Below are 8,424 nucleotides of genomic sequence, written 5' to 3' on the forward strand. Positions count from 1 at the left end.
GTTATATTTTAAGTGTGGTGTGTTTGATGTCGAAGTGGATTGAGTGTATTCCTGCACCAGATTGTAGTGCGCAAACAGCAGCCACATTGCTGGTGAACCATGTGTTTTCAAGGTTTGAGTTGCCACAAAGAATAGAATCAGACAGAGGAAGTCATTTTACAAGTGCTCTAATGAGTAAGGTATGGCAAATACTGGGTGTGAAGAGAAATCTACATATCGCATATCGGGCGGCTTCTTCAGGTGGAATTGAACGCAGCAATAGGTCTGTTGTGGACATTTTAAAGAAATTCGTGGCAGAAGCAGGTTCCAGCTGGGATTTACGCTTACCTTTGGTTCTGATGGCAATCAGATCAACTCCTGCCAAAGCAACAGGTATTAGCCCTCATGAAGTTTTAACAGGTAGGAAAATGGTGTTACCACAACACCTGCTATACAGGACACATGAGCAAACACTTGTGAGCGCATCCACAGTTCATGAATACATTGATGAACTGAGGAAGCATTTACAACATGCATTTGCTTTTGTACAGAAACATTTAGAAAGAGCTGCTGACAGTGCAAAGACATATTATGATAAAAAGACGTCAGTAAAGGAATATTGTGTGGGCGATCAGGTGTATAAATTTCATTTTGGAAAAGGTAAACAGAAAAATTCCAAATTTCTAGCAGCCTGGCAGGGGCCATATCGAATTATAGATAAGGTCTCTCCTGTGGTCTATAGAATTTTGAAGACTGAAGGTGAAACAGCAACAGAACAGTTTGTTCACGTGAATCAAATTAAACCATGTCACACCAAACATGAGATTAAACAACTTGAGCATGTAGAAACAGATAAAGTGCCTTGAACATAAAAAGGTAAAGTAAATGGGTCTAGTCAGGAGGCAGTGGCAGAGAAGTTAAATAAAGATGGTTGATTGTGATAATGGCACATAAACACTGTAATATATGTAAATATATATATAAAAAAATGGAAGCTAAAATTTATGGAATTGGTGTGCAAAATGAAAATGTATTAAATATTGAATGCTGTTTTATGTATGTTTGTTTTCTCTTTTAACCTATGTTTAATTTCAGAAAGCAAGAGGAGAAAGGGCGAAATATTTTACAAAGCATGTTTTTTATTTTGGCAAAAGGGTGAAGTTAGTATTGTGCTATATACTTAATTTGTTTCATTTCTATTTGATTTAGAATATTAACATACTTGTACTCGGAGGACACAGGACCAGAGGACACGGGAGACGATGGAGTCTTGGAGTCCCCTGGAAGAAGATCAAATGATGCCTGCCTCCGGGTCGAGGTGAAGACAAAATAACCAGAATGCCAAAGAAAAGATGACTTCTACGGAAAAAGGATCCAAGAGTGCCAAGATGGAAGAGCACCCGAATTAACCAAATGATGTGACATCGCCGGTCGGGACATATCAGAGGCAGACAAGTATCCCGGAGTATGGAGTTCCACGTATTTATTATTTTAATCTGTTATGTTAATTATTTATTTTAGCTATTTGTTTTATTTTATTGTTTTGTGATTAACGTCAAGTATAAAGTTAAAACACTGGACTATGGACACTTCCATTGGGAAGAGAAATGTAAAATATTTTATAAGAACTGATGGACTCAAAGATGAATTTTGATATTATGATGATTGAACAGTGACTTTTCAGTTTCATTTCTTCACATATGAGTATTGATTTTGTTGGATTGCTACATGTTAAAAGAAGAAAGGGGGCAAGTAAGATTTCTTCCAATTGTGGCTTGGACCATGGCCAAAATTCTCAGAAAAATGCACATCACATGAAGGGCTGTAACAGAGGTCTCTTGGTGCATCTCGGGGAGGAAGAAAGGCAGTGGACATTTTTACACAGCTTCGGTGAGGACTTGGCGGGAGTTGCTGTGGGGCTGCCTGATTGAGGGGCGTCGTTCCAGTGTACTGCTGACCTTCACAGGCTGGAGATTCCAGTCAATTGGCACCAGTTTGAGGACCAAAGAGTGCAGATTGGAACTGCATGTCCTCGTCGGGTGCTCTAAAAGGAAGCCCCGAGCCATTTAAAGAAAGCAACCTGTCCAGAGAGTTCACGTGCTGATCTGCTACAATTTTGCTGGTAATTATCTTACACAAAGCGAAAATGTGGTGTGTGAATGAAAGCTATTTCAGTCAGGCAGTGTAGCGATAGCTGCATTCTAATGTTGCTATTCAGAAACGCAAGTCAACTGATGCACTGTTCTTTTTATTGTTGCAAAGAATCTAATGAAATGCCATGTATTTTGCAATTGCTTCTCTTATGTTTATTCTAGAAAAGACTGCCTCGCAAAACTGGTAATGTATGATTTTTTAAATGAAACTGATGTAAATCACAATCCGTATAAAGGCTTCTATTTGCTTCTGTTTTTCTCTGGTACAGTTAGCCCATATCACCTGATAAAAGGAGAGGTTGTTAGGTAATATATGCCAAGCATCCCATGTGGAAAAAGTATGTTATGAGTAGTTATAAATAGCTGTGTGCGTGGTTCCACTCAGTGTAGGTGTGTGTGACTTCTGAGTGGAACACAATCTGATAGTCTTTGGACGTACATGAGTCAGCAGAGAAAGAGACCTCTGGAAATAGTTTCACTAATGTAAACAAATTAGTGATTATACCACATGTTATTGTGAATACTTTTTGAGGGCATAGCTCACTGGTGTAGATAAATCAGTGATAACAGCCATAAGTGGCACTCTATATGAAAATGTGTTGTTCTTGAATAATGTAGAAGCCTGAGGCCTCTAGAGATCACAAGAGCAGTCTAAACAAAAGAAAGGGGTTTTTTATGTTGGGGCCACAAATAAAGCAAAGAAAGTATGCTCATCACTATACCACAACAAAATGCATACCAACTAAATGTATCTGTGTACTGAAATAATGCATAGCCACGATACCACTATAATACCAAACCCAATCTGAATGCAAGAAGTGATTATTGCTAAATTACTTTTATTCTTGGTGGTAAGAAAATATCGCTAGGCCTCAAATCTACACAAAATACCCTATAGGGTGCATGGGGACGTTAAAGTATACCCAGTCAAAGATATCAGAATAAAGGTAGCTGGGGAAAGAATGAAGATAAGAGCTGCTGTAATGCCGGCGTTGCCTACATGCTTATTAATTGGCTCTGATATACCCAACCTACCTCGGCTTATTCAGAAAGTAGAAGACCAGTGGTGGAGAGAAGCTCCTTTTCATGATCTAGAGATTCTGTCTGAATCCAACAAGATGAGAAAGAGTAAGAGTGCAAGAAAATTGGAGAAGCATGCCTGGCTCGAACGGAATATGTATCCAGTAGCGGTGGACTGGAAAATAGACGAACAAGGGGATGGTTTCCGCATGGCCCAAGAACTTGACCCGCTATTGAAACATGCCAGAGACTCTGTGGAAGACGATCCAAAAGGGAAAAACCCCCACTTTATTAAAGACAATGGTTTATATTATCGCATAAGTATCAACCCCGGTGAAGAAATAATCCGACAATTGTTGGTTCCTAGCAAATATTATCGTCCTGTATTGGAAGTTGCCCATCTCCAAGTAGGGGAAGGTCATCTTGGGTTTGAGAAGACCACACAAAAGATCCTTGCAAGATTTTATTGGCCGGGCGTATATGGACAGGTAGCACGTTTTTGTAAACAATGTGCAGAGTGCCAGAAAAAGAACAGGCCAAGTGTACCCAAAGCTCCTCTCCAATCAATGCCGTTGATCTAAGAACCTTTCCAGTGGATTGGAATGGATATCGTGGGACCACTAGATGCTACAAGTAGGGGGACACAAATATTTGCTGGTGATTAAGGATTACGCGACCAGGTATCCCAAAGCTTTTCCCTTACGTTCCACAAACGCCCAGCAAATATGTTATGTCCTCGTCCCTTTCATCTCCCGAGTGGGCATACCGAAATAAATAGTTGCAGATAGGGGGACCAACTTCATGTCAGTGGTATTAAAGCAAGTATGCAAGACCTTACACATTGACCAACTCAAAACTGCTGTTTATCACCCCCAAATGGATGGTTTGGTTGAGAGATACAACCAGACAATTAAACAGATGCTGCGGAAGACTATCCAACCAGGCGAGCGAAATTGGGATAGAGTGTTATCATGGATTTTGATGACATTGAGGAATACTCCTCAGTCATCTATGGGGTTTGCCCCATTTGAACTGCTGTTCGGAAGGCCGGTGAGGACGCTTTTGGACATCCTAACAGAGAGTTGGGAAGAGCAGGCGAATCCCGAGATTACTTTGACTGAGTATGCTTCAGAACTTACATCTCGAGTAGAAAAACGTCAGTCTTTGGCACAAACCCACTTGCAGCAAGCTTTAGGGAAACAGGAGCAATATTATAACCAGAAAACAAAAGTACGTAGTTTTCAAGTAGGAGAACGAGTCCTAGTACTTCATACGACTGAAAATAAAATGTTAGCGTCATGGAAATGACCTTATACGGTCGAGAAGGTTTTGGGACCAGTAACCTATAGAATTCGTCAACCTGAAAGTAAAATCCCTCTACAGACTTACCATGTCAACCTACTGAAGAAATGGACAGAACCCAAAGTCTCAGTGGCTATGATTAGTGTGGAAGAGGGGTCGGCAGAATATTTACTGACGACGGAAGCGCCAATAGGAATTGAAGCCCTGAATTTCAATTCAGAACTGGACCCTGTTCAAAGATCGGAACTTTCTAGTTTGGTGAAGCAATATGCAGAAATATTTTCCTCAATACCAGGGAAAACTTTGTTGACTTGTCACCACATTCAGACCAACCCAGGAGCAAAGGTGAGAATGCAGCCATATAGGATCCCGGAAGCAAGACTACAAGCTGTAGAGAAAGAAATTCAGGAGATGCTTCGTTTGGGTGTGATTGAACCCTCACATAGCGACTGGTGTTCCCCTCTGGTGATGGTACCGAAACAGGATGGAAGTATCCGCTTCTGTATGGACTTCAGAAGAATAAATGAAGTGTCAAAGTTCGATGCTTACCCCATGCCTAGGATTGATGATCTCCTGGAGAAACTGGGCAAGGCAAAATTTCTAACAATTGATTTAACCAAGGGATATTGGCAGATACCTTTGTTCACTCCAGATAAAGAGAAAACTGCTTTTGCTTCTCCAGGCGGACTATTCCAATTTACAGTCCTTCCATTTGGACTTCATGGGGCACCGGCCACTTTCCAACGATTAATGAACCACTTGATAAAGGGGTATGAGAGTTATATTGGTGCCTATCTGAATGACATTGTTGTTTTCAGCCAAAGCTGGACAGATCATTTCAATCATTTATCTATAATTTTTCAAACCTTGAAAAGGGCAGGCTTACACATAAACCACCAAAAAACTAACTTGGCAAATTCACATACCAAATACTTGGGGTATTATGTTGGACAGGGGACCATGAGACCACAGCAGGAAAAGATGGATGCCATATGTCAAGTGCAGTTTCCAACAACTACCAAACAGGTTAGAGCATTCCTTGGTTTTGTGGGGTATTGCTGTCGATTCATTCCTCATTTTTCAACATTAGCAACTCCCTTGACGAATCTTCTAAGGTCAGATGCTCCACCTAGGAACGAATGGAAGAATGCTAAAACGGAAGAAGCATTTGTCGCCCTAAAAACAGCGTTTTCTGATAAAGCTATTCTTTATTGTCCGGACTTCAACATGCCATTTTATCTACATACGGATGCTTCAGGATCAGGACTAGGCGCAGTTCTCTTCCAAAACAAAGGAGAGGAAGAGAGACCAATCCAGTTTATTAGCAGGAAGCTGATGCCTCATGAGACGAGATATGCAACAATTGAGAAGGAATGTTTTGCAGTGAAATGGGCAATTGAGTCCCTAAGGTACTATTTACTAGGTAGGAACTTCATGTTAGTTAGCAATCATGCCCCACTGGTGTGGTTATCACGGAATAAGGAGACGAACCCCAGAGTATTAAGATGGTTGTTGTCATTACAACCATATTCCTTCCAAACTATCCATCAAGCAGGAAGTAAGATTGCTCAAGCAGATTTCCTGTCCAGAATGTATGCCCTTCCCGAGCGTAAGGGCTTTAGAGGGGAGGATATGTGATGATGCCAGAGGAGGTTGAGACATATCAGAGCCAATTAACTACAATTCCCCTTGGGCCTATGCTAAGCAGGAAGAGTAAACGGATGATGTCATAAGTGAGGGGAGGGCCATAGCTATTGGAAAGACATCTGAGAGTTCCAATGAGAGATAAAGAGATCTCCCAAGAAGGTGCTTTACTTTAATACTGGACATTTTGTTTTGTTTTGTGTTTTTTAGCCTGCAGAGAAGGGTGAGGAGAAAAAGGCTACCTCGGAAGAGGAAATCGTATATGAATGGGCCTACTCAGTTACAGGTGCCATGAAGGTTGAGCCAAAATACGCTCTGGTTGAGCATCTTGTGAAGTTATCATAAATTACAATAGTTTGCAGTAGTGAATCGGCGGAGATCGAGAGAGAGGGATAGAGACCCAACGTTTGGAGAAGGCCGTACTATCCGCCAACTGAGAGTCTCGTAGTTCGGCCCCGGCTCGTACCTCGCAGAGGGAGAAGGTGAGGAGGAGCGGAGACAAGCCCCCACCTTTGCAGAGGAGGAGTCAGCTCATCGAAGACCGCTGAAGCCGTGGGATCAGCTGTGTGGTCGATCAGCTGGAAGGTCGCAGCGGAGCAGAATTGAAGCCCCACCATTGCGGAGGAGGAGTCAGTCACCTCGTGGAAGGTGGCCGAAGCCGTATGATCAGCTGTGAGTCCGCATCGGCACAGGGTGAACGAGGAAACAATGACGGAAAGACCAGGGAGCTAACGCTGCCTTCATAAGAGGTGACGTGCCAGTGCAACACCCTAGGGCAGAGCAGAGGGTCCATCCTACGGCAGAGCAGCACGAGAACAGCCCGTGTCACGGAATGAGGTGAGGAGGAGGCGGATGGGATAATCTGATATGTTATAAGGAGAGGCACCAGTAAAGTTGAGATATCCTCAAGATGGGGAATTAAGAATTAAGGGAGAAGGCTGAACTTTGACAATAAAAGGCTGCCCATTAGCTTTATTAATACAAGGCCACAAGGGGATCTACCGAACTGTATAGAGAAAGAAATTCATATGAAAGGCCACGTTCGGGTATGGACGAGGATAATTAGAAAAGCACAGAAATGATGCACAGGAAGTTATACGGGCACTTCTCCTCTCATTCAAAGCTTATGGTCAAGAGAAGAGGCAAAAGATACAACTTAAAGACTGGTCCAGGGAGGAAGGAGTCGCAAGAGTCAAGGATAATCCCAGATGTCTTGCAATATTGTTTGTTCCTAAGTTACAAGAAAAACAATTAAAACAAAGTTCCAACTTCACATTTGTCTATTGTGTAGTCTATTCCCACTCGCTATATTACAATGTCACTTTGAGAAACATGTTAACTTGGATGCTACACAACTATGGGAGGCCTTGTACCATACTGATAAGCACTCAATTAGATACGCCATCACAAATATCTTACGTAAACTTGTACTTAAGAGCATTGATGATGGCGATGTGATTGGACATAGCAAATGTAAAAAAAAAGTGCATGGGTTTTTAAGAAAATAATGGCTTTTTTCCCTTTTAAATAATGGTATAGGATTTAATCTTTTATATCTTTTAATAATTTTTGTATTTGAATGTTAAATAATGAACTGTTTTTTAAAAAAAAATTACATTGAAAGGTTAACATGTGTTAGCCAAACAACGGTAAATAAAAAAATAAAAACATAAAAATAAAAAATGAATGCGTTGTGTGGGATTGCTCAAACTCATTCAAACTTGTTTCTAGCTCTGTGTCATCATGTGCACATACGGCTGCACAATCATGCAATTTTGCTAGTCTTGAGCAACCAGGCTCTTTTTATTTTGTCCTTATTTCACCTCTACAGGAAATCCCTGAAGTGCTAATGTCCAGGAAGAAATTCTTGACTGGGCCAAATCCCCCGATCTGATTCTCTTACTTTGCAGGAACTGTAGGGGCTGGTGATTTGTTTGAAAAATCACCTGCTCCCCTTGAATTATGGGTCGAAATGTTGTAATGCCCGGACAGTGGTCAGAAGCGATTTTTTGCATTCACTAAACTTGGTTTCTACCTGTGACAACGATTTGCTAGTGTATGCAATAGTTTTTTTTATTCACATCATGCTTTTGATATAGCACTGCTGACATGCATTGATCTGTGAATCCTATTTGTACAAAGAAATCCTGTTTTTTTTATTGGATATGCCAAACGTGGTGCTTTCATTAGACACTCACTTAGCTTGGCTCCTGCATCAAAACGTACTTTTTCCCTTTTCCAGGGTACACCCTGCTTCAATAATCTCATTAAATGTTTTAAATGTTGTGCAATCTCTGCATACTTCTCAATAAATTTCCTGTTGTAT

General features: G+C 41.2%; 1 long non-coding RNA gene across 1 annotated transcript; it reads left to right on the forward strand.

Annotated features, from left to right (window-relative positions):
- Positions 1–208: 208 nt before the first annotated feature.
- On the forward strand, positions 209–7,371 carry LOC138521029 (uncharacterized). The gene is made up of 2 exons (XR_011282918.1): positions 209–2,101; positions 6,309–7,371. It is a non-coding gene; the product is annotated as an uncharacterized lncRNA (long non-coding RNA).
- Positions 7,372–8,424: the final 1,053 nt, after the last annotated feature.

This window comes from Ambystoma mexicanum, chromosome 13 (genome assembly GCF_040938575.1).
Source record: "Ambystoma mexicanum isolate Mex_15411 chromosome 13, UKY_AmexF1_1, whole genome shotgun sequence".
Classification (NCBI taxonomy): domain Eukaryota; kingdom Metazoa; phylum Chordata; class Amphibia; order Caudata; family Ambystomatidae; genus Ambystoma; species Ambystoma mexicanum.